A 27,099-nucleotide genomic window follows, 5' to 3' on the forward strand; every position below is an offset into this window, starting at 1 on the left:
TAGAAATAAATAAAAATTAAAAAAAAAAAGACAATAGTCTCAGATGAATGAGGACACTTGGTGGATGCGTGAGTGGTTTAACTCCTCCTAAATATTGATAGGGGAAAACCTGTTATAAGATGGCTGACAGGACTGATAGGGAAAATTCCTGTCCCTGACTGAAGACTCTCCTTCCGGGTTCTTCTTCCCACCCTGCTTGTCGCGCCCGCATATTAATGAGGAATCCGGAAGTAACAGACTATAAAATTGTTCCCGCCGCTTATCCTCGGCGCTCAGACCTCTGGAGAACGATCTCTGAGCCGACCGAGCCTGCCGCTTCGTTCTTCCTCCGGGTGATCCAAACCACTTTCCCTGACATTTGGTTCCCTGACCAGGAAACCCAACCGCGCCGGCCCGTTGTTGCCACAGTTTAGGGGAAAACGGCGAGGCGGTGACGCAAGGAGGAATCGCAAAGGAGAAGGTGCACCCTGCCTGAATTTCGGCAGTCTCCAGCTTAGTGGCCCTGGCTGGGCCTGCTCCGCCGTTACCCTCAGATGCGAGGAGACTTGGCAAATGAGGACCCGGAACCCACGTCGGAAACCAGTAAGGCCTGGGCCCTAAATCTGCCCTGTCCTGTCCGGCCCACCCATAATGGTGGAAGAGGGAGCTGATCACGCCCCGGAGACCTCACTGGTCTCACAGGTAGAAATTCTGTGGGAGGAAATGTAATAACCTCAGGTGCGTATGTGAGTGTGAATGTGCGACTCTGCCTGGCTTGCCTGCTGAGTTCAGTTCTGTGGCTGCACAGGTGGGCACCCTTAAGGTCCCCAAAAGTCTGTGGAGTCTGAGTGGGCTCATCTGTGATTTTGTGGTGAATGGCATATAGTCTATGGCAGCATCAGAATAGTTTCTGATCGTTAAGTCACAAAGTTGAGACCGCTCCGGCTAAGTGTCACCTAAGTTCCCTCAGGACACGGCCAGATGGGCATCTGACTGGTCTCATTAGAGGGGGCACCCCTACCCCCTGCTTGTCTTCACGACTTCGCCTCACAGGAACATTATGGGGTTGGGGCTGAGCAAAGAAGGGGTTTTCAGGAGACTATAAAATTAAGATGACCCCAGGCAAATTAAGGTCCCTATGTGGGTTAGAATGGCCCACTTTTGGTGTAGGATGGCCCTCGGAGGGAACCTTAGTGGCCCCACCTGTCTGCCGTGTCTGGCATGTTGTCGCCAGAGCCCCAGATTACCCTATCAGTTCCTGTATATCGACTCCTGGTTAGAGATTGCCAAACCCTTGCCCCTTGGGTGAGATTTGCCTGCAATAAACAGGGACAGGCCAGGGACTTAGTCGCCTCGACAAAGTGGCCCAAGGAAGGTCAACAGAAGTCCCGACATCCACAAAGTCTCGCCGGTGATCTGGAGGAAGCACCAATCTTGCCCCTACCGTATGAAGCCCCTAATTCCTGATACTCTGCCACCATCGATCTCAACACCTCCAGACTTGGCAGATCCTCTCTCCCCTGTACCAGTGCCCAGATTGCGCCCTTGGCCAGGTGCAGGCCCTCTCCAGATGCCGGTCCACAGCCATCGTACCAAGAGGCTCTCCTGTGGAGATCCGAGCAGGGGCTAAGAAGCCCATGAATATGCCCAGCAGCAAGGGGAATCCAGCAGGGATTATTATGAGAGGCTATGCGAGGCTTACACCGCATTTGACCCTGAGGCACAAAAGAGCCACGACAAAAGTATGGGGAAGGTCCAGCCACCAAAATGGAGGAGGCCTAGAACCTCCTTAGCAAGGGGTCAATGAACCTACTGCAAGGAGAAAGGACATTAAAAGAATAAATCAGGGAAAGTCCCAGAAACCCAGCCATTATGCACAAGAACCCTGCAAAAAAGACCTCATAGGCCTAGCAAGAATAGATTTAGATTGAGGGGGACCAGGCTCATTTCTTCCTGGCCCCCATGAACCCACGGTCAAAATAAAAGCAGGGGGCCCAATTAGGACTTTTATATGAATTCAGGGGCCACATGGTAAGGCATGAGTTTCTCCTGCTACTGAGTGCCCTATCCCTCTCCTCGACCCAGATATACTCTCAAAGCTGGGGACCCAAGTAACCTTTGAGCCAACGTAATATACCAGCCCCCAGTTGGATCTAAGTGGAGGCTATGCGGTGCCCAAGCGTAACCGAGTGGCCCACCTGAATTCAGGACTGCCTTCCCCACTGTGTGGGCCGAGGGCAACCCCTCGGGCTTGCCCACAATTGGGCCCCTGTCATTGTAGAGTTAATCCCAGGGGCTCAACCGCAGAGACAGCAGCAATACCACCTCCCACAAGAGTCAAGGGCAGGCATCCAAAAAAGCAAGCATTCTGGTTGAATGCCAAACACCCTGGAATACCCTGCACTTGCCAGTCAAGTCAGGAGCCAGGTACCAACCAGTTCAAGCCTTGTACCCGGTGGTCCAAACCTGTATACCCTCCTCAGTGAGATCCCAGGCTCTGCCAGCTCATTTATGCCTTCTGTCTCCACTTGGTCCCCCAGAGCCAACCCTTGTTTGCATTTGAGTGGACCGAACCAGACACAGGCATCAAAAAAATCTCGCCTGCCCTCTTTGGGGAGGCACTGGCCAGAAACCTTGCAGGCTTTCCAAGGGAGGCCACATACTGCACCCTTGTCCAGCATGTGGATGGCCTCCTCCTTGCCAGCAATACCCAAGAGAATTGTGCAGAAGGCACAAGGGCCCTCCTCCAACTCCTGTTGAGAATGGGGTCTCATGAAAAAAAAAAGACACATCTGCCAACAGCAAGCCTGCTGAGGAAATTGTCTAGCAGACAAAGCAGCCAAGATAGCAGCTAATAAGGAGGTAAATACAGCTCCCTCCCTTATCTGAGCCACCATCCCCACCAGGAGTTCAAAGAAGAAATTGTCCCCCGGTTAGGCTTACCAGCCACAATCTACAGTAATAATAGGTCTGTGTTCATGGTGGACTGCTTACAGGCCTCAAAGCTGAGGAAAAGTACAGCAGATGCTTAGGCTTTCTCGTCACCCAAGGAAAAAGCACTAGGGCCAGAGAGAAGGGTCATCCCCTCCCTATCTCAGCCCCAAACTAAGAGGAAGCTACAAGAATTCCTCGGGGCTGAGAGATTCTGCCGAATCTGGATTCCCAGATTCTCAGCAATAGCAAGACCCCTCTATAACCTCTTGGTCACCCTCGGGGTTCTCACATAGACAGTTGGCCCATGGCAACGGCCAGTAATGTCCCTGTTAAAGATGTTGAACCCAGGGGTGGCAGGATGGCCACCATGCCTTAGGGCACTAGCAACCACAGTTCTGCTCCTTAAGGAGGCAGATAAACTCACCCTGGGACAAGAACTAAATGTCAAGGTCCCTCTGTCTCTTATGCCTCTCCAACTCTCGGCTAGCACAATACCAGGGGCTCCTCTGCAAGAATCCAAGGGTCACTCTTAAAACAGGGCAGACATTGAACCCCACATCTTTCCTACCTTCTGAGGAAGAGAAACCAGATCATGACTGTTCTGAGGTGACCGAGAAAGCATTCGCAAACTGCCCATACCTGCGTAACCAGGCCCTACAGAACCCTGACCTCACCTTGTTCAATAATGGTAGCAGTTTCATCACAGAGGGCATTCAAAAGGCAGGGTATGCAGTGACATACCTTAATCCAAGCCCTCGCCATTAGCTTAGACAAATGAATCAACCTACACCTTTGCTACACATAAACAGGAAAATCTACGAAGAGAGGGGCCTTCTCACCTCAATGGGAAAGACCATCAAAACAAAGAGGAAATACTAAAACTCCTCGTGGCTGTCTGGTTTTGAAGAGAAGTTACAGTTCTACACTGCAAAGGACACAGAAGGGAGACAACCCTGTATGAGGGTATGGATCGCACCCTCAAGGGAAACTTAGCCAAGTTCTGTCAAGAAACAGACCTTCCATGGCCACACCTGTTGCCCCTGGCCCTCCTGTGTGTCCATTGCACACCAGGAACTCAAGGCATAAACTACATAGCAGTGTAAATGGGATGTTTTAGCAAAGTGTATCCCTGAATTGTTAAATTCTTCACACTAAAAGGTAGATTGTCCAGTGCTTGAAAAACATGGCTTTCTTGAGATGGATTCTCACCTAAACAGTTATTTATGGGGTACCTGGGTGGCTCTGTTGGTTAAGTGTCAAGCTCTTGATTTTGGCACAGGTCATGATCTCATGATATGTACAATTGAAACCTGAGTAGGGCTCTGCACTGACAGTAAGGAGCCTGCTCAGTATTCTTTCCTTCCCTCTCTCTGCCCCTCCCCCACTTTCTCTCTGGTGCTCTCTGTCTCTCTCTCTCAAAATAAATAAGCTTTTTTTTTTAAAAAAAAAGAAAGATAGTATAACATCTGACTTGGTGGATCTGGCCGCATGTTTAAAAATAAAAAGAAAAGAGGGGTGTCTGGGTAGCTCAGTCATTTAAGCTTCCGACTCCAGCTTGGGTCATGATCTTGCAGTTTGTGAGTTCAAGCCCCACGTGGGGCTGTGCTGACAGCTCAGAGTCTGGAACCTGTTTCAGATTCTGTGTCTCCCTCTTTCTTTTCCCCTTCTCTGCTTGCCTTCTCTCTCTCAAAAATAAATAAACATTAATTAAAAAAAACATTTATAGTCAATAAGCACCAACACCAGGCTGTTTCAAGAGATGAACACAGACTTGCTTTCTATTCTTGGTGTTGGAGAAAACTGGAGCTACAGGGGTGGGATTCGTGGTCTCGGCACGTATGCTACACAGCTAACTGAAGTGTGGGGCAGATCTCATCCTGAGAGGAAGGGGGCGATCTGCCTTCTCTAACAGGACTAGGTCATCTGACAATCAAGTATCCTTCCAAGAGGTGAGTCTCAGGGCATGAACAAGGTGAGGGAAGTCCTGTCTCTCTCTTTCTCTCTCTCCTTTGGATTGGAAGTACTTTGAAATTGGGGAAGAGGATGGTGAGGCCAAAATTCCAAGGAAAGTACATCTGGGGAGGGGGCATGTTCACTGGTCTCTGCCTGAGGGCTGCAGGTCAGGACCTAAGTGATGAGAACCCACTCAAAGGACATTTTAGTTAGACTGAATCTCTGGAAGCTAGGATTCGTTCTTCGGGTTGGAGTTGCTAAGTTCCAGTCTGTGTTGTGCCTTTGTTCTCCTCCAGTTGACAACCTAGTCCCATCACGGTGTGTGTCTCAGTGTGCTGGGAGGACCACAAGAGCACTGTGAGTTCTCCTAAGGCCACGGGGGATCTCAGCACTGGTCTCCATTACAGGAGAGCTGTGACCAGCAGAGTAGCCATCACATGAGGGCAACAGCAACAGAGGCCCCCGGGAAGGATTGTGCTTTTTTCTAATTCATGTCGAGATGCACATTAGCGTGAGCTAGTGAAAACCCTGCCTTTGCTGGGGAGAACCTCTATCCCTCATCTTGCCCCAAGATCCCTCCTGGGACACTTCTCATTTCCCACCAGGAGAGCAGTCAGCAAGCCTCTTCTATGTCTCCAACTTGTCCTTTCTATACAGGGAAGCCAAAAGGACTCTGGGCTCAGATACTAACTAAATTCCCCAGGGGTACCCGCTGGCACAGCCTGCCTGTTCTAACTGGTGACCCCTAAATCACTCTTTTCCTTTTTCTGTGAATGCCAAGCAAACACCCCCACAAGCAATATGCCTGAAATCTTTTGAACAGCACTTCAAATGGCAAAATAAAATTATAGGCCCACAACTCCTGATCTTGAAGTAACTGTAGAGGTCTTTCCTGCTTCTTCGTTCTCTTTATATTCTAAATCAGTGTTTTTCTTTCTCTTGGTATTCAGATTTTGCATGCAATAATTTGGCACAAAGTACCTGGACTTTTGTTACACCCATACATTTCAAGCCAAGCTATTAATGTTGTGTCATAGGGCAAAGTATCCTGAACAGAAATGGCTCGAGTGGAACACTTATCTTCCAGGTAGCAGGATCGTATTTGAAATTTGAGGTTTATTTACGTTGAAATTGCTAAGTGAAAAATTATTTGATTTTTCCACCCATGTCAACTCATGGGCTTGCTTTTTGCCTCCAGGCTCTTGTGTGCATCTTTCTGTGTGCCTCTTAATGGACTTCAGCCCCAAAAAGCAAGCAGGAAAGCAAAAAGGGAGAAACCTTGACTGAAGAGGAGAAAACTTAGATCATTTATACCCTATTTGGGTACCTTCTTATTGTTTGTCTTTGAACATGTCTATTCAACCTCCTCTTGTCCATTTCCCCTTATGTAAAAGTAGTATTAGTACAAAGGTATAAAAAAAGTAGTAATCTGAAAAGTTCTTGAAATTACAAAGAGCTTGCTAGTAAAAAATAATAATTCTTTCTTCATATGGTCTACTTCCTACAGTTCATAGGAACAGTTGTGTTGGCAGGAGTCTGGACTTTATTTTAACAGAATTTCCATAGGATCCTAAAAGCATTTGGTCTTTATATTACTTGGTATAAATGTGAAAAAAAATATGTGCACACAATAAATATTTAACCTTCAAGTCATATTTTCCTTTTGATGCTTATCATAATTCCTGGGAAGAAATATTTAGACAGTGTTTTAATCCTGCATTCCCAGAAGGCAGAGCCTGAGGCAAAATGTGTATGCTAATATTTATCAGAGAATATAATCCCCAGGTGGCAGAGAAGGGAGTGAGGTAGGCAAGGATCACCAAGCTGGCTGCCACATGCTGGATCGCAGGGAACACTTTTCTGTGAAGACTTGTAAATGAGACTCAGGAAGGCCCTCTGTCTGGGGGAGAAAGGGAGAAGAGTGTATCGCATCTCCACTTGCATTTCTCATTGGCCAAAAGCTTGCCTCCCAGGTTTGTGTGAACTCCCCCACACCTGAAGGTTGTGGCGGCCTCAGAAGTCCAAGCATCTCTGACTGCAATCAGGGTACCTCCAGCTGGGGCTGCACCTGACAGTGACGTCAGGCCATGCTGCAGCAGCCCCTGGCCAATCCAGCGCCCCAAGACCCCATGGAAGGTCATGCTGCAAGGATCTTAAATGGTGCCTAAGCAGTGACAGCTCAGGACAGATTTAATATTTACTTTAGGGATTATTTTGTTCTGCAAAAATGTAATTCATTTGTATTTACTTTCTCTTTCACTTTTCCTAAGAATGTGTCAACAGGTGCCATCAAAATGGCACATCTATTAATTCCTACAGGTCCTAGGGAAAGAACACCCCAAAAACCATATAGCTTCTGAAGTCTTTATAAATATTACAAAGCCTCATGGAAATCCATTTTGGGGGCACATTTGAAAACTGAGCTTTCCCACAGCACATGGGTGGCTGAGTCGGTTAAGCACCCAACTCTCAATTTCAGCTCAGGGAATGATTCCAGGGTCATGGGATCCAGCCCCATGTCTCGGGCTCCATGCTGAGCATGGAGCATGCTTGAGATTCTGTCTCTCTCTCTCTCTCTCTCTCCCTCTGACCCCTCCCACACTCACATGCTCTCTCTGTCTCTCTCCCTCTCTCTAAAATTAAAAAAAAAAAAAGGAAAGAGGAAGAAAGAAAACTGAGTTTTCCTTGTGTTATGCTCTACATCCACATGTCTTGTGTGCCCTTGATCAGGAAAGGTGACCTGCTAGAGAATGCTAACCAGAAGTTTCCAGGGATTTCTTAGCCACTTAAGCAGTCTCAGACTTCTAGCACTGGCCCTAAGGCTAACCAGGAGAGTTGACTTTCCTTTTCTACTTCCACATGGTTTCTTTGAGAACAATTCTTCTACCTTCCCTGTTAGCCATGCCTCCAGACTCTCCTTGTTCTCATGCTGCTCCAGACAGAACTGAATTCCCATCCAGCCTTGAGTTTCCAGATGCTGTACCCATGTTCATGGGCGGGGTGCTTCTCTTATTCGTTCATTTAACAAATGTACTATCGAGCATCTACTCTGTGCCAAGCATTCTTTTAGGCTCTGGAGATACAGTGATGAATACAGACAACTCCTGAGCTCCTGTGGTACTATGTTCTAATGGAGGAAGCAGTTAATAAGCAGGTAAGCTAATAAAAAAAAATAATTTCACATGGTGATAAGTAGATAAGAGAAATAAAACAGAGTGGTGAAACAGACTTGTAGGCTCTGAGAGTCTAACTCTGGCCTAATTCATTCATGGCTGGCCATTGTTGTAATGTCTTGCTACAACTACAAGAGAATTGCCCTGTGAATGCCTTTAGGCATCAATAGAAGTCTCCTATCTTTGCATCCTGAGTGTCTCTTAAAATGTCCCTTAAGCACTGAATGCTAATAAGAGACAAGGTCTTAGTCTAACAAATATGTGTTCTTAAAGAAGGGTAGATGACCATTTGAGGTACAAGAAGCCTTCTTCCAACACCCCCTCCCCAGGTAACATGATGCCCAAAAGTTCTGCCCAGAATGTTCCCTGGGAGGTGTCTGTCCTGTAATGAAAATTCAGTGGCTTTGAAAGAATTTTTCCTGTCTACTTTCACCAGGAGTTCTTTCATTATTAGACCTAGATTAATATATTTGGAATAAAGAGTGTCACAACCAAATTCCAAATTAGCTCAGTTTTTAGACAGTGATTTTTTACCTCAACATACTCCTCACACTCTCAAAGGGAAGAGAAAAGACAGAAGGAAAGGTCAAACAATATATAAAAGTAGGGTATTAGAAGGCTTTCTGCTTTTATTATATCCACACATTATTGGTCAGAATAGGCTAGCCCATGTTGTGATAAGAAATTATCTCAAAATCTCAGTAGTTTAATATAACAGAGGTTTCTTTCTTGCTCACAAAGTCTACTGTGGGTCCATATAACTCTTTAAAGCAACTTTTCTCCATGTGTGTTTCAGTGACCCAAGCTGGTCATCTGCACATGAGTCCAAATCAGGCAGTGTGGCAGCTTGTCTATGCCTTGGCCTGGAAATGACACACATCATTCCCAACCAGAATGCATTAGCCAGAACCAGTCATGTAACCCTTCCTACCTGTGAGGATCCTGGGAAAGGTAGGAGAGAAACTGGAATGTTTGCAAAACATTCCTGTCTCTCTCACACTGGTCAGGAAGGGTACTAGGGAAAGAACACAGAATGAAAGGGGCATTTGTGGGCCCAGGGGGCCTGGTCTTTGTGGCCTGACATTACTGCCAGTGCCAACATAGGGAGATTTTGATACAATTTTGCACAATGGGTACAATTATTTAGAAAGGACTCCTGGAAAGTTATTTCACTTTACTTCAGATTCTGCCACTACCACCTGTTATCCGTGGCTATGGTTATGGTAACCTCTCCTAGAAGTTGCCATTTCCAAGACAGCTTACCCAAAATATCAATGTTCCTGCAAAACAGTTTAAAATATTTTCATGATAAGTTCTGGAAATAGGGCCAAACACATGTTTGCAAATAACCTGTTTCAATCATTTTGTGAGATAGTATGAATGTCAGCACTTTGATTTTTATCTTATTTTACATTCTGCTCAAATTCAGGGGGACTGGACACCATTATTTAATATTTTCCTTGGAAAACAGGAGCTTGACATCTGCCTAGTTTTTCATAGATTCTGATGTGATGAGAATAGGCTCTGCAAGTTACCAAAGACCCTCCTCAGGGGCCTATTCCTATGGCTGAGGGAAGAGAAAGACACTGTGTGCACGGGCATATGTGTGTGTGTAAATGTGAACAGTTAGCATCAAAGTTTCTTCTCTTTTGTCAATTCTCCCAACAATAAACCACCATATTAGGATGGTAAGACTTAATTGGAAACTTCTGGAAGAGGAAGTAGATTGGAGTAATGAAAGAGATGGAGGGAAGTATGCCCATTCTCAAGCTAATGCCTATCAAAATATGGCAGACCAGCTCTTCCCCATTCTTAGGCACTCTTGGATGTCATTCATTTGTTCATTCATTCAACAAATATTAAGGACCAGTGTTAATCTTTAATTGAGGAATGAAAAGCACTGAGGAATCAATGGTCAGTAAAATTATCACAGCCCTTCCTCAAGGAGCTCAGTCTAGATAGGAGACAAGTAGTATGCAAATAATCTCATTTTAAAAATATATAACTTGCTAGTCAAGAGCCTATGTTTGTTTGCTATCAGAGCTATTTTCTGCACTTCCCCTGATCTGCTGCATTTCTTTTGCCTTCTGGATTCCTGAGTTCAGCCAACAGAAGACACTGTCAAGATTGGGGGGTTATAGGAAGGAGAAAGCCATGAGATATTTCTCCTCTCTCCCCATGTCTTCCTTGGACAGTCCAGTCTGTGGCTCTAACTCCCACTATGTGGCTTCTCCCCTAAGAATCCAGCACCCACCAGGCATCACTAGCTTCTGGGCTCTGATAATACTCTTTCTCCCCACCATCCCTCCAGGCCCAGGGATGGCAGTGTTTTTCATCAACAGTTGCTTCCCACAAGTACAGCATCTTTGTAACAAGTTCCTTTCATTAATCTTCCTTTAACATGTATTTCCTTCCTGGGCAATCACATAATAATAAAAACCTATGATGAGGGCCAGAAAGATAAGAATTTTGTACCTAGAAAGTATATAATGAGGACTTTGTTGTAATATTAATGATCAGAGGAAGCTTTTCTGAGGAACTGACATTTGAGCTGAGATATGAAGGCCAAATCAAAGTTAAATAGGCAAAGCATATGGTCAAGAGGGTCCCTACTCGCAAGAGAAGAGCATGAACAAAGGCTCCAAGTCAGAGGAGCTGAGAGCTATAAAGAAGTGAAAGTAAGCATGGTGGTACCTAAGTACGGGGGTGAGGAGAGAAAGTGTCAGAGAACAGGACAGCAGAATCAGGAACGTTTGAACATGCAGGCTCTATGGTGCATGTTAAGGCCTTCAACAGCTATCATGAAGACAGTGGGAAGAAAGTGAAAAGCTTTAAGGAAAAGAATAAGATGATATGCATTTTTAATGATCACTTCCTCTATAAAGCAAAGCAGTAATAGAAATAGGTGAGAATGGATATGAAGAAACCAGTTAGGATGTACCACAATAGCTCAGGCAAAAGGTATTAGTAGCTACAGCAAAGGATAGTATTAGAAACAGAAAAGTGGATAGACTTGAGATGTTTAGGAGATAAATCAATAGGGCTTGGTGATTGATTATTTGAGGGAGATGATAGAAAGAGGGATGCCAAGGATGACCTTTGCATTTCAGCTTATGCAGGTGGGTGGATGGATAGGGGTACCATTCACCAACACAGGAAACATAAGAAGTAATGAGCTGTGTGTGCATGTATGGAGTAAGGAGGACATAGATCATAAGTTCAATTTTGTCCACATTGAATTTAAAGTGCCTTAGTGGTACCCAAATGCATTTATCTCTGGTAGGCAGCTGGATAGATGGGGCTAGAGCTCTGTGGCAGGTTGGATTTTTGTTCCCAATTCTTTACTCACCTGTTAAATAGAATTTTACACCCACACCCTTAGCCATGTAATTTTACAATGACTCTCACCAGTGGGAGGAGTATTTTCTCCCCCTTTGATCTTGGCTTAGGCCACATAACTTTCTTTGATCAATAGAATAGTAGCAAATGAGATGTAAACAGAGACTTTAAATATGCTTTCATGTTTGACTTGTCCTCTTATGGATTTTTTTTTTTTTGGTTGTTATTTTTGATCTTCTGTGAGAAGAATATGTTTTAGGTAGCCACTGGCCCCCTCCGCCAGCCTAAGTCCCAGAATGAAAATACATGGAGTTGACCTAAACACAACTTAAAGCCAGCTAGCTTGACCCAGCTGAGCACTGCTTTGCTCAGCTGATTTGAAGTTGTTATGTATCAACAACCAAGGAATATTTCCAAAGGAAAGAACCAGACAAGAGATTTAAATTTGAGTCATTGACCTGTAGGTGATAATTATAATCACGGTATAGATGAGACCTCCCAGAGATCACACCCATTATAAAATATTTGGGCACATCCATTTAGGATAAGTAGATTGGCAAAGTTTCTCTAACCATCTTTCTGTCTCTGGCCCAAGTAGTTCATCTCAATATCTTTAGCCTCTCCTTTTATGGCATTCCAATCAGGCCTGATAATCAGGTCCTGAGGCTCCAAAGCTGTGATCCCTGTATTTACATCCAAACTCTTCATTCTCTTTCCATCTTTTGACTAATATACCTGTGATGCATTCTGACTTGGTATATTGCTGGGTGCCAACGACTTATGCCTCAAACAATGTGCTTTTCATATAGGACTGTCAATGCCCTGGGCCAGAGTCAATCAGAATATCAGGCTATGTGGAGTTGACTTTTTTGCCAAGGGAAGCCTTCAACTACATTATCAGTGTGACTGCCTACCATCATTAATGTAGAATACCACTCAACTTTCTCCAAATGCCAGTGGGAAGATTGAAGCAGGATCCTTTTTGAAGGCTCAGTATAGATTTCTGGACAGGAGGGAAAGAAGACAGGTATCTGGGTTATGCAAACCACTGCATTGGTTTGTTCAGCTGAGGAGGTTTACATGGTTACTTCAGCTTAGAATAGCTCATATTCTCATCTCTTTCTTTCTTTCTTATTTCTTCTGTCTCTCTCTTGTTTCCTTTCTCTCTTTCTCTGCCCGTGCTCTATTCATTAACCAAACCTTTCTTTAGATTTGAATAAAGGAAACTCACTAAAACACTTAGATAAATCTCTTGTCCTGTTCGGTGCAAACCCTCAGCTTATTCACTACCATAATGGAAGTTTATATCCATTTTATTCCATTCCTCTGCTTCTCTCTGAAGAAATTCTTCATTACATTTGTAATCTATCTCTCTCTATCCCATAATTGACGCCTTTCATCTTTCTGAGGACTGTTCCTAATAAAAATTTTCCTCTTCTCCATTTTAAATCAACCCACAATAGTACTGAAGTTCTTCAATACTTCTAATGCAAAGATCAGGAAAGACCCCGTGGTATTCACAGCTTCTTCACTGAGAGTTTCAAAGGCACTAGGCATGTATTAGAGAGACTGGCTTACAGCTCCAGCTCTTGAACCAGCTTTGTCACCATAGATAGTGTTGTCCTTATCTTCAAAATGGAGATATGTTATTTGTTTTATGTGACTATTGACTTAATTAAATAAAAAAATTCAATATGGTTAAACATTGGGAGCTGTAGCTGTTATGAGCATAACTGAGCAAAAGAAACCACTCAACTCACAGTAACTTTAGGAATTGAGTTAATTTTTCTCGTAGAACAAGTCTAGGGTAGACTTGGTTCAAAGATCAACAGTCTCTTTCCCATTTATCAGAAGAGCACAAACTTTCTCAGAATGTACTCCCAACAGACTTGCATTTTCTTTTTAAAAAAAAATTTTTTTTAATGTTTTATTTATTTCTAGGAGAGAGAGAGAGAGAGAGAGAGACAGCGTGAGCAGGGGAGGGTCAGAGAGAGAGGGAGTCACAGACTCTGAAACAGGCTCCAGGCTCTGAGCTGGCAGTCAGCACAGAGCCCGACGCGGGGCTCAAACCCACGAACCGCGAGATCATGACCGAAGCGAAAGTCGGACACTTAACCGACTAAGCCACCCAGGCGCCCCCAGACTTGCATTTTCTTCTCATGGGCTGGAGGTAGGCCATATGGCTTCACGTAACTCAAAGAAGACTTAAAAATACAATGTTTGGAGGTCAGCAAATGGAAAGAAAAGAGTTGGAAATATGGGAAGGGTGGCAGTCATTTAAAATTACCTTCCACAGAAATCTTTGAATTAAAGTCACACTAATCTATACACCTTTCTCCACTTCAAGCAATTCTCTGACACCAGCTGGGTTTCCTATAACTCAGTTCTGACACCATCTACCTGGAGATAGCATAAGATCCCACAGCTCAGTCCTACAAGTCTGCTCCCTATCCCCTACCCCTGCACTTCAGATGCTAATCATGAGTCCACACCTGGGTTATCTGTGTACTTTTGACTGATTTATTATAAAAGGATATAACTCAGGTACAGCCAGATGGAAGACATAGGTGTATAGGGTAAGGTATGTGAGAGGGGCCATGCTCTCTGCAGGTGTGCCACTCTCCCTAAACCTCCACGTGTTCACCAACCTAGGACCTCTCCAAACCCCATCTTTTTGGATTTTTATGAGGCTTCATTACATAGACATAATTGATCAAATCATTAGCCAATAACAATTAATTCAATCTCATGCCTTTCTCCACTCCCCCGAGGTCAGCAGGCTAGAACTGAAAGTTCCAACCCTCCAGTGGAACTTTCCACTGGTTGGCTTGTCCACAACCAGCCTGCATTCTGATGTGCTTTGCAAAAGTCACCTGATTCACTAAACTCAAGTGTGGTTGAAAGGGGTTTGTGATGAATAGTAAGACACTTTTATGGTTCTTATCACTTAGAACATTCCAAGGGTTTTAGGAACTCCATGCCAGGAGTGGGGATAAAGACCAAATATATATATTTCTTATTATAAATCACAGTACCACACTTCTAAAACCTTTCATTTAAGAAGTTGAAGTGCTTCCATAGGTACAAAAAGTCTATTTGTTCAGAGGGAGCAAAAACTAGAAAGAGGAAGTTATATCCTTCCTAAGAGTAAAATGTGCCTCTCCCTCGGGCTGTGCTTCCCCTAGATCTAGGTTATAGGCACAAAGCAATCAGATGACTCAGTTGGCTTCATAAATAGGATTTCTCAACAATAGAATGTTTTTCTCTGGCTCAGAGATATTTAACCCAGTGACTAAAAAGTGCTGGCTCTAGAGTCAGATGGGCATAGATTGAATTCTGACCCTGCCCTTGTCTGGCTTTGATCTTGGGTAAGTTAATGCTTAAAACCCTCATACTACTCATTAGAAAATGAGAGTAACAGTGTTGCTTACCTCTTTTTATCACTATGAAGATTAAATGGAAAGCAATAAATACAATAGCAGCTGTATTCTAGCCACTCAGTAAATAGTAACTCTTATCAATATTAATACTAATAGTAACACTTTTCAAGTTTACAGATTCCCCAACTTTATTTCAAAGATCCAAGTGAACAATAAAAGTTATGCTGAATAATTATCTCTTTTTCCTTCCTTTGCATCTAAAATTGAACTACATGTTCTCTTGCTGGAATCCATCCTAGATTCTTTGTAACTGTTAGCACTTGAATAACAAACTCCCCCATGCATTTACCAACGCCTGTGAAGAAAACTATGCCATTCCTGAGTTTGGTGATCGGTTCAGATAATATATCTAGTAAGCTTATTAGTTGCCTGCGGTAGTATCTTGCCAAATTCAATTTGCAAAGACAACAGCTTTATAGCCATTTTTTTTAATCTTGTTTGTAATATTGCCCATTAGATAGAAGATATACCATGCCAGATCTTGTTCATTTCAAAGCAGATTATAGGCGGTGACTATTGTGCACTAAGAGAAAGAGTCCAATGTTTCACCAGCAGGTCCACAAAATCACACATCTGCTTTTTGACAAGCTGACAGATCTCAAGAATTGAAACTTGATGAATCTTAATGCTGTCTGTCATATACTACAATGTTCTTCAATTATTGCTTTGTGAAAGAATGACTAATGATAATTCCTACTAGAGGATCATTTGCATATTCAAGTTCCATGTTTTGCAGAGAAGAGAATGCTGATTTGTTAAGAGGGCAAACTCCTTCCCTCCCGATTAAAATGCTTCTTTTCTAATACAGCTACATTAGGCTTGCTGTTAAAACCCAGGGAGAGAGAAAATAAAATTCAGGAGGTGACTGCAATCTATTTTATTTCTAAGAAAAAAAACCAGTATCTTTTTTTCATATTTTGGGCTGGATTTCTTGAAAATGTGCTCTGCAGCTGCCATTGTTCATAGGGAAAAAATGATCTGGATACAATTGGCCTAATCAACTCTTAATCTGAGAGCATAAGTGGATGATTAAACCTAGTGTTACTCACACAAGCAGCTGCTGACACCAGGGTCCTTTGGAAAATGCTGCTCCTGACTTAAATGCCAGGTAGGTGGCACTGAAGACTTTAGACAATGGGGCTCAGAGAAGCTGAGCCATTGCATCTGGTGGAATCATCTGCAGAGCAAAACGCTGTTCTCTTGCTCAGATGAGTGAATGCTAAGATAGCTGTCCTTCTGAGAGCATGAGCAGCTGCTGGCCAAGGTTGCCTGTTTCCAAAAGGTGGAGTTGGAAAGAATCGACCAAGGCTGTGCCAGTTTGATTTGTCAGACAGTTTGATACCGAGAACATACCAGAAGGACTGGCTGCTATGAGATGGTGCATGGTTCTTCCCAATTGCAGGGTAATAGTAATTTGATACAAGGTTAGAGGAAGCAGCAGCAGCCTCTAGTTGGCCACATTCTCCTTTGGCATAAAGCCAAACCTGTCTTGGGCTGTCAACAAAGGCTAACAAAGTTGGAAGTGGTGAGTAGTACATGAAAGATGAATAGGAAGTGTGCAGATGAACTAAGAGGAGAGGGTATTTCTGGAAGGAAGAATCTCCTGAGTCCAGCCTGCAGGCTGGAAAACACCATGACACTTGTATCAGTTTCCCAGGGAAGCTGTAGCAAAGCAACAGCAAACCTGGTGGCTTAAAGCAACAGGAATTTGAAATCAATTTGAAGTCTGAAATCAAGGTGTCATCAGGGCCATGCTCCCTCTGAAACCTGCTGGGAAGAATCTTTTCTTGCCCCTTCCAGCTTCTGGTGGTTGCTGGTATTCCTTGGCTTCTTTCTGCCTCTGCCATCACGTGACCTTCTTCACTGAGTCTCTTGTGATCTTCTTACAAGGACACCAGTCGTTGGCTTTAGGGCCTATCCTAATTCAGTATGACCTCTTACCTGGATTACATCTACAAAGACCTTGTTGCCAAATAAAGTCACACTCGTATGTACCAGGTATTGGGACCTCAACATATCGTTTTTGGAGGGACACAATTCAACATTGAGATGTGAAGAATGAATAGGAAGTATCTGAGGGAATGTAAAGAAGAGGGTATTTCTGGTGGAAAGAATATCATGAGTCAGGCCTGAGACACCATGATGCTTGTGCAGGAAAACAGGTGAGGCGGTAGTCCGGGCCACCCTCCCTCACTCTTCACTCCCAGCAGACTTGATCCCCTGTGCTAAGACCTCTGGCACTTAGGGTTACTCATTCCTTGCATATGTAGAGAGGTCACAAATATAATTCCAATGCACCAGCTCACCCCTGACATTTGTAGGGCTCAGGATAAGAATATAAGCAGACCTGCATCACATGTCTAATTATTTCAGTTAAATTTCATGCCTCAAATTGTTAAATGTTTTGTTCTCCTGTTTTGACAAATATACCATCATTACTACAAAATTTTAAAAGAAATTGGGAAGCTGTGGGTTTGATTTAACTGAAAGTTGGCAAAATGTCAAAGATGATCCACCTGGGTGTTCTGTTGAAGGATTGGTGATGTTAGGATGAATAACAAAATAAAGACATACATAATCCATAAATTATCATATATTTATCCCATAGAATTTATTTTTCTTGCTTTAATTTCAGAAAATGTACTAATTATGTTGTTGTTATCAAGCTTTTCACATAATTTGTGTTTTATTGACAGGATTGCCCAATTAGACCAAATTCCTTGAGTGATTATTGTTCTTAGGTAGCTTCTATGAATTTTAATCTTGAGAAACTGCTCTGCTGAAGCAAGAGCAACTGGCATTTTTAACAAAATTTAGACATAAACCATGAATTTTATAGATCATGTTGAAACATAATTCATAAACATAAAAATTTACCATTAGCATTGAAAATGTTATAATATTTTTAATTTCATTATTAAAATTTTTGTCACTTATATGTCACAGTTTTGGCCATTATTTAAAGCAATATCTAGAGCTCTTTCACATTTCTTTAGTTATTATTTCAAATATTTCAATACTGGGATGTTTACAAAGAAAACTAGAAATAGCAGTATGTTGTAAGATTCGTTCAGATATCTCATTAAGCAGAACCTTGTCTTAATCTGTAATAGCCAGGAATTATTATCTTTTTTTAAAGATTTTAATTTTTATGCAATCTCTACACCAACATGGAGCTTGAACTCAGAACTCCAAGATCAAGAGTCACATGCTTTACCAAGTGAGCCAGCCAGGTGCCTCCACAGAGCATTCTTCTTAAACATTAGTTTCAAGATTATTTATTTGTATATATTATTTATTAATTAACATATCCATCGCTTCACATAATTCCTATTTGTGTGCGGATGTGTGTGGAGGTGTGTTGAGAACACTTAAGATCTCTTCTCTTAACAAATCGCAAGTATTCAATACAGGATTATTAACTATAATCACCATTCTTGTATCAGAACCTCAGAACTTATCTTTTAACTGAAAATTTGTACCCTTTGACCAATATGTCCTTATTAGCATCCCTTTCCCCATCAATCACCATTCTATTCTCTGATTCTACAAGTTCAATGTTTTTAGGCTCCTGAAGGTGTGGAGAAAAGAGTCTACTTGTACACTTTTCGTGGAAATATAAATTGTTACAGCCATTATGGAAAATGGTATGGAGGTTCCTCAAAAAATTAAAAATAGAACTACCATATGATCCAGTAATCCCACATCTGAGTACATATCCAAAGGAAACAAAATCAGTATCTCAAAGACATAGTTGTCCTCCCAAGTACATTGCAGTATTATTCACAGTACCTAAGATATAGAAATAACCCAAGTGCCTGTCAACAGATGAATAGATAAAGAATTCCATTGTGTGTGCATGTGAGTATATTCAGGAGAAACATTTTTATAGACCAAGTAGGTCATGTGCTCAACATTTTAAGAGAGAAGCTCTAAGCATTCTGAGAAGGAAAAATTAATTGTAGCCAAAGTGGTGCAGGAAAAGTTGAAGAAGAAGAAGAAGAAGAAGAAGAAGAAGAAGAAGAAGAAGAAGAAGAAGCAGCAGCAGCAGCAGCAGCAGCAGCAGCCAGAGTAAACACTTGTCACCGACTGTCATATGTCTCACAGCCTTCCCTGACCAACTAACACCATGACTCATAACATTTCTTTCATGAGACAAAGTTTTCCAAGGGAACATGTCACACTTAACAGTTAAATTATAGGAAGATTCTGGAACCCCAAATAATACTATTTTCCAGAGTTAAAAAAAAATATCACCAAGTCAAACCAATTCAAATTACTTGATATACATTGAGCATTTATTTAGTACAAGTCATGATTTTTCCAAAAGTGCACAGTTCCTGACAGCTATTTCTTACTGATTTGTTGCATAGCCAGGTTGCTGTCTGGAAGGATTTTAAACATCACCCTAAACATATTAGTCATTTTATATTTAGAATATACATAAAGTAGGGGCACTTGGGTGGCTTAGTTGATTAAGTGTCTGACTCTTGGTTTCAGCTCTGGTCATGATCTCATGGTTTCGTGAGTTCAAGCCCTGCATCAGGCTTTGTGGTGGCAGCATGGAGACTGCTTGGGATTGATTCTCTCTCTCTGCCCTCCCCCCTCCCCTCGCACTTGCACTTTCTCTCTCTCATAGTAAATAAATAAACAAAAAATATATATATAAAAAGTAGAATATATATATAAAAGTAGAATACATAGAATTATATATATATAGGCTAGGATGCTATAGAGAAGCAAAGAAGAACTATAAGTGTTCCTGTTCATGAATTACATCTACATAAAAATATTTCCTCCAGTCAATAATTTGTAGAACTAGTTTTTTATGGCTATTCTCGTATTAGGTAATTGTGTACCTGATCTCAAGAAGTAATGTAGTAGTCAAGAATAGTTATTGACATGTACAAGGTGGCATTTGAAATCAACTATGATGGGCATTGAAACAATTGGTTACACATTTGAAAAAAATATATATCCCTACCTCTTCACATATGCACAGATAAAATTTATGTGAATTATGTATCTAAGGAATAGACCATGAAGATACCTAAAGTAGGCCCAAGACTGAGTTGCTCACACTAAACCCCATGTCAGCAAACCAAATAATAAGTTACTCAGCTCACCCAGAACTGGGAGGTCCAAGTTGACCAATACAGCTTGTCTGCTTAATACAAGTTACCTGGCCTGCTCCTAGAGTCTCATTTGCTCCATATGAGGAAAGTAATTTTAACCAATCAGCAGATGCCCAGAGTAACTTCTTTGTTCCTCCTCATTTTGGTCTGTAAAAATCTCTCTCCTTGTGCAGCTCTTCAGAGCTCCTTTCTCTTTGCTAAGACTAGATGCCCTCTGACTCACAAAAGCTGAATAAATATCTACTAGTAACTTATCTTTAGAAAATTTTTCTTTCACAAGAACAGCTTCACATTTTCTTTTACTGAGCACTACACCCAGTGTAGAACACTACATTCAACAACTGCCAAGTACCCACACAGAACATGTACTATGCCATAAAACAAGTCTGGATAAATTTCAAATGAAATTATACATAGCATATTCATTGGTGACAATGAAATTAAGTTGGAAATAAATAATAAGATGTCTAGAAAATTCTTAAGCACTTGATAATTAAACAACCAATTTCTAAATAATCCATGATTCAAACAATAAAGGAAGTTAGAAAATATTTCAAGTTAAATGATAAGAACATAATCAAATCTTATGGAGCAACTAAAATAGTATTTGGACATAAATTTATGTTTCAGATATAAAGCTAAATGCTTATATTTGAAAATGAAATAAGCATAAAATAAATGAAGTAAGCTTCCACCTTAACAAGTTTTGTAAAGCAGAGAAAATCAAATGTAAAAGAAGTAGAGGAAAGAAAATAATATGAATAAATCAAAATCAATGAAATAGAAAGCAAACAATAAAAAAATCAACAAAACCAGAAGTTCATTCTTAGAAAAGATTAATAAAATTGATAAACACTGTGCAAAACTGGATTGAGATGAAATGAGATACAAATAACCAATTACTAAACAGGAGGTGTTACTAATAGCTTACAAACACTAAAGAGATCTTATTTATTTGTTTATTTATATCCAAGTTAGCATATAGTACAACAATGATTTCAGGAGTAGATTCCTTAATGCCCTTTACCCATTGAGCCCACCCCCCTCCCACAACCCCTCCAGCAAACCCTCTGTTTTTTATATTTAAGAGTCTCATGTTTTGTGTCCCTCCCTGTTTTTATATTATTTTTGCTCCCTTTCCCTTATGTTCATCTGTTTTGTATCTTTAAGTCCTCATATGAGTGAAGTCATGGTATTTGTCTTTCTCTGACTAATTTTGTTTAGCATAATACCCTCTAGTTCCATCCACATAGTTGCAAATGCCAAGATTTCATTCTTTTTGATTGCCGAGTAAATCCATTATATATATGTATGTATCATATCTTTATCCATCTGTCAATGAGCACTTGGGCTCTCTCTATACTTTGGCTACTGTCAATAGTGCTGCTATAAACATTGCGGTGCATGGGCCCCTTTGAAACAGCACTTCTGTATCCCTTGGATAAATACCTAGTAGTGCAATTGCTGGATCATAGGGTATTTCTATTTTTAATTTTTTGAGGAACCTCCATATTTTTTCCAGGGTGGCTGCACCAGTTTGCATTCCCACCAGCAGTGCAAAAGAGATCCTCTTTCTCTGCCTCCTTGCCAACATCTGTTGTTGTCTGAGTTGTTAATGTTAGACATTCTGACAGGTGTTAGGTGTTATCTCATTGTGGTTTTGATTTGTATTTCCTTAATGATGAGTGATGTTGAGCATTTTTCCATGTGTCGGGTGGCCATCTAGATGTCTTTTTTGGAGAAATGTCTTTTGTCCATTTCTTCACTGGATTATTTGTTTTCTGGGTGTTGAGTTTGATAAATTCTTTATAGATTTTGGATACTAACCTTTTATCTGATATATCAGTTGCAAATATCTTCTCCCATTCCATCAGTTGACTTTTAGTTTTGCTGATTGTTTCCTTCACTGTGCAGAGGTCTTTTATTTTGATGAGGTCCCAGTAGTTCATTTTGCTTTGGTTTCCCTTGCCTCCAGAGATGTGTTCCAGAGATGCAACTTCTTACTGCAGCTGAGGTCAAAGAGGTTTTGGCCTGCTTTCTTCTCTAGGGTTTTGGTGGCTTTTTGTCTCACATTTAGGTCTTTCATCCCTTTTGAGTTTATTTTTGTGTATGGTGTAATAAAATGGTTCAGGTTCATTTTTCTGCATGTCGCTGTCCAGTTTTCCCAGCACCATTTGCTGAAGAGACTGACTTTATTCCATTGGATATTCTTTCCTGCTTTGTCAAAGATTAGTTGGCCATATGTTGGTGGGTCCAATTCTGTGTTCTGTATTCTATTCCATTGATCTGAGTGTCTGTTTTTTGTTCCATAAAGAGGTTTTTAGAAGGATAGTATAGGGGTGCCTCAGTGGCTCAGTCAGTTAAGCAACCGACTCTTGATTTTGTCTCAGGTTAAGACCTCACACTTTGTGAAATTGAGCTCAGTGGTTGGGCTCCATGCTGAGTGTACAGCCTTCTTAGTATTCTCTCTCTCTCTCTCTCTCTCTCCTGCCTCCTCCCCAATTTATGAGCTCTCGCTCTTTCTAAAATAAAACTTTAAAAAATTGAAAAATTTTTGAAAAAAAATAGACAACACAGGAGTAGAAACATTTCCCAATCTGTTTTCTGAGGCCAGCATAAGCCTAATTTCAAAATTTGACAAAGGTATTACAAGACAAGCAGATTACAAACTGATATTCCTCTTAAGCATATACAAATACCTTTAATATTTAAAAATCAAATCTAACAATAAAAAAGAGAAACTAGCAAGCAGAGTTTACTTCAGGAATGAAATTTAGTTCTAGCTTTTTAAAAACCATTTAATGTAGGGGCCAGTCAGTTAAGCAACCAACTCAATTTCCACTCAGCTCATGATCTTAACGGTTTTGTGAGTTAGAGCCTCACAGCAGGCTCTGATCTGGCAGTGCAGAGTCTGCTTGGGATTCTCTTTCCCTAACTCTCTGCCCCTTCTCCACTTGCTGTCTCTGTCTCTCTCAAATAAATAAATAAACAAATAAATAAATACTTTTTGAAATTTAATGTAATTCACTATATGAAAAGAATAAAGAGAAAATTTGAACTATTACCTAAAAATCTACTCCAAAAATGTATTTGACAAAATAAATCACCAATAAACAACAACAATAATAATGATAAACTCTGAAGACCAGAAAGCAACCTGAGCTTCCTCAATCTGATAAACAGTATTTATGAGAAATCTACTAATATCAAACTTAATGATGCCTATTGAATGCTCTTCCTCTCAGATCAGGACTAAGGCAAATATGCAACTCCTATCATTGCTATTCTATATTGTATTGGAGGTCTCTACTAAAGCATTGGAGCAAGAGAAGGGTAATAATTATATTAAGATTAAAAAAGAAGAAGAAAAATTGTTATTTGCAGATGATATGATTATACAGATAGAAAACCCTAAGAGAGTTACAGAACCTATTTGAATTAGTAAGTATATTTTGCAAGGTAACAGGATTTAAAGTCAAATTACAAAAATAATTTGCATTCTAAATACAACCAACAAACAATTCTAAATTATACTTTTTAAGTATAGTTTTTCTTAAAATCAAACAAACCTGAAAATCTAGGAATAAATATGAGAAAATAGAAAACATTGCTGAGAAAAATTTAAAAAGCCTTAAAAAGTGAATAAATATACCATATTCATGGAATTTGAAGGTTCAATATTGTTAGGATATCAGTGCTCTCAAATTTATTTATAGATTCAATGAAATGTCACTCAAAATATTACCACGCTTTATTTCAATGGAAAATGACAACTAATTCTAAGATTCATATTGAAATAAAGGATTTAGAATAGTCAAGACAATCTCAAAACAGAACAAAGCTGGAAAACTTTCACAACATGATTGCAAGTCTTGCTATAAAGCGACAACAATGTTTTAAAACATGGAGTATTGTCACATAGATAGGTATATACATCAACAAAAACAGAACCAAGACCTGGACACGTTGGTCTGTTTGTTGATGACTGATTTTTAAGAAAAGTATTCAGGGAATGGGGGTCAACTGCTTCATGGGTACAGGTATCCCTTGGGGAGTGATTAACAGGTTCTGGAATGAGATGGAAGTGATTATTCACAATATTGTAAATGTACTAAATGCAACCAAATTTTACACTTTAATGTGATTAATGTTATGTTGGGAGAATTTCTCTTTAACAACAAGAGTACCAAGTGAATCAGTGGGGTTATGGAAAGTTTTTTCAACACAGTAACACTTGAACAACAGGATATGCCATTGAAATTAAAAAAGAAAAAGATCCTTGTCATTTACCTCAGGCCATTCACAAAAATCAATTCAAAATGAATCATAAAACTGTCTGTATGAGCCAACTTCCAAATGTTTTAAAGGAAAACAGAAAAAAATGTTTTAGCAAATAAGAGGCAGGCAAATTTTGGGGAGGGGTGGGGAGATAGGATACAAAAAACACTAACAATTAAAAAAATAGAAAAATGTTATTTCATCAAAATGCAGACTTTCTTGTGTATCAAGAGTGCTCATTAAGAAAATGAAGAAAGAGGGGTGCCTGGATGGCTCAGTCTGTTAAGTGTCTGAATTTGGCTCAGGTCACAATCTCAGGGTTCATGGGTTTGATCTCTGCATCGGGCTCTCTGCTGATAGTTCAGAGCCCGGAGCCTGCTTTGGATTCTGGGTCTCCTTCACTTTTTGACCCTCTCCTGCTTGTGCTCTGTTTCTCAAAAATAAATAAACGTTAAAAAATATTTTTAAAAATATGTCATGGAGAGCCTGGGTGGCTCAGTTTAGTGTCTGACTTCAGCTCAGGTCATGATCTCACGGTTCCTGAGTTTGAGCCCTGTATCAGTTGAAAATACTGGAGTAAAAGAAAAGCTGTCTGAAAAAAAAATCAGAAGAAATTTCTAAAGAAAATTAAAAAAATCAATGAAAGCTATAGAAAAAGATGGATAGATTAATCCTCTTTAATATACATGTTATACTATATAACATATATATCCTCTTTAATATATATATTTTTCTTTTGAACTGCATATGGCTTAAAGACACCATAAAAGAATGAGAAAACAATGGCAGACCAAAAAATAGAAAGAGTTGCAACATAAGAAACAGTCTTAATATTCTTATTACATGGAATTTCTTTCAAATCACTAAGAAAACATAAGTAGGTCAAAAGAAAATTTATCCAAAACACTGACTAAAATAATGTACCAATAGTATCTTTCAGCCCAGAAGTTCCACTTTGCATTTTCTACATGGAAATATACACAAAAAGACAATATCTACAATATATCCATTGTTTGTAAATTGAAATATTAAAGAAATCAAAGGTAGATCTTATCATCCTTCTATTGACCAGCCACAGTATAATCATAATATAGGACTGATCAAGGCAATTTGAAAAGAATGCAGTGGATGTATATATATTTACACTGAAAGATGTTTTAATACATACATTAAGTAAAACATAAAGCCAATTAAAGACTGGTTTTGATTTCCAAATTGATGTTTGGGTTATTTTACTATTAAAAAACCCATTAAAAATATCAATCTATACTTCCTATTGCACTACTTCTTCCTGAACAATTTCATTGCTAAAGTCATTACATGGATACAAGATAGGTGACCCCCCAGAAACAGGAGAAGCTTCAGTGCCCTAGAGTGGGATATCAGAATCTGAACAGGGTGAAGATGATGCCCATGTGAGCTTGGGGGGTGGGATGGTGGTGGAGATAGTCGACTGACTGCATTCAGGAAACCTAATGAAATAACTAAACCTCTTAAGGGTAATGTGAGACAATTTTATCACCAGCAAAGAAGGGGTCTCTCGCTATGAAAGGGAAAATACTAAAATTTTCACACTGGAACTATCAGTGTGAAACTGGTTTTCAATATCAGGGTGGACATAGAATGAGTTCAGAAAAAAGATGTAAATATATAAATACATACACATATACATATACATAAACATATATTCTCTAGCTTTGTCCATGTAAAGGATCTGGGAACAGAGATACTCTAACAGCAGTAAGCATACCAAGTGTCTAGATCCTGGCTTCTAAATATCATTCTCTACTGAAAGGAACTGGGATTGCTTGAAGAAATGGCTGATTCTAGGGCTGAGGTAGAAATATAAGTCTAAAACATCTTGCTGTACCAGAAGCAAGGAAGTACTTAAAGACCATCAGGAGACACGACAAAAAACACAGAAATCACCTTGATGAAGCCCTCACTGGCCTGATCCAGGACAACCCATTGAATAAAATATGAAATCATGCATGTTCATATGGATATAAATAAATACATAAAGAAATAAGTAAAAATTTTGATGAGGAGTGGGATACTTACTTGGTTTCAAAATAACTCCTTGCAAAATGCTTACTAATTACAAAAGTATAGGAGTAACATCACCATGGCAAAGGCTTGCAAATAGTACCTTAATTAAAAGATCAAAGTGAATATAATCAGTAATGGGACAAATGAGAGTCATGTACCACCAGATAAGACACAATGAGAAGGATACAGATTTTCTTCTGTGATGTTCCTGTGACTGTGCTCTTGGGTATAACCTGAATTTAATCAGGAGAAAATATCAAACCAACCCAAATTGAAGGACATTCTACAAAATAATTGGCCACTAATCTTCATAGGAATCAAGATCACAAAAGTCAAGGAAAAACTAAAGGTGACTAAAGACATTACAACTAAATGTAACAATAAGGCTGAGCTGGATTCTTTTGCTATAAATAACATTAGTAAGGCAATGGGTGAAAGGCAAATGGAGTCTCAGATGATTTATTGTATTGATGTTGATTACCTGATTTTGATGATTCTCTTGGATAACATCCTTGTATGTAGGAAATTTACACTAAAGTATTCAGGTTTATAGATTATTAGGTTAGTAACTTCCTCTAAAATGACTCAGGAAAGCAAGTCTTTGTTCCGTACCTGCAAACTACATCTGTGATTGTTTGAAAGAATTATTCTTAAAGACTACTGTGTAAAATGATAGTATATAAAATACATTCTAAATATGAAGATAGAAAAACAAAACTATGCATAATTTCACATATAGACCTATGGGAATATACAGAGAAAACTTTAGATGAGCAGTGGGTTGCATTTGAGGAAAATGGTTGGAGATGTTAAAAAGGA

At 40.3% G+C, this 27,099-nt stretch overlaps 1 long non-coding RNA gene across 1 annotated transcript in view; it reads left to right on the plus strand.

Moving 5' to 3' along the window:
* The first annotated feature begins 258 nt into the window (after positions 1-258).
* The window catches only part of LOC120220314, a 44,773-nt gene continuing 17,932 nt past the window's right edge, over positions 259-27,099 (plus strand). The window contains exon 1 of the long non-coding RNA XR_005525537.1: positions 259-717. This is a non-coding gene — a long non-coding RNA (uncharacterized LOC120220314). The remainder of the gene's footprint in view (positions 718-27,099) is intronic.

This window comes from Hyaena hyaena, unplaced genomic scaffold (genome assembly GCF_003009895.1).
Source record: "Hyaena hyaena isolate Hyena2069 unplaced genomic scaffold, ASM300989v1 scaffold_684, whole genome shotgun sequence".
NCBI lineage: Eukaryota > Metazoa > Chordata > Mammalia > Carnivora > Hyaenidae > Hyaena > Hyaena hyaena.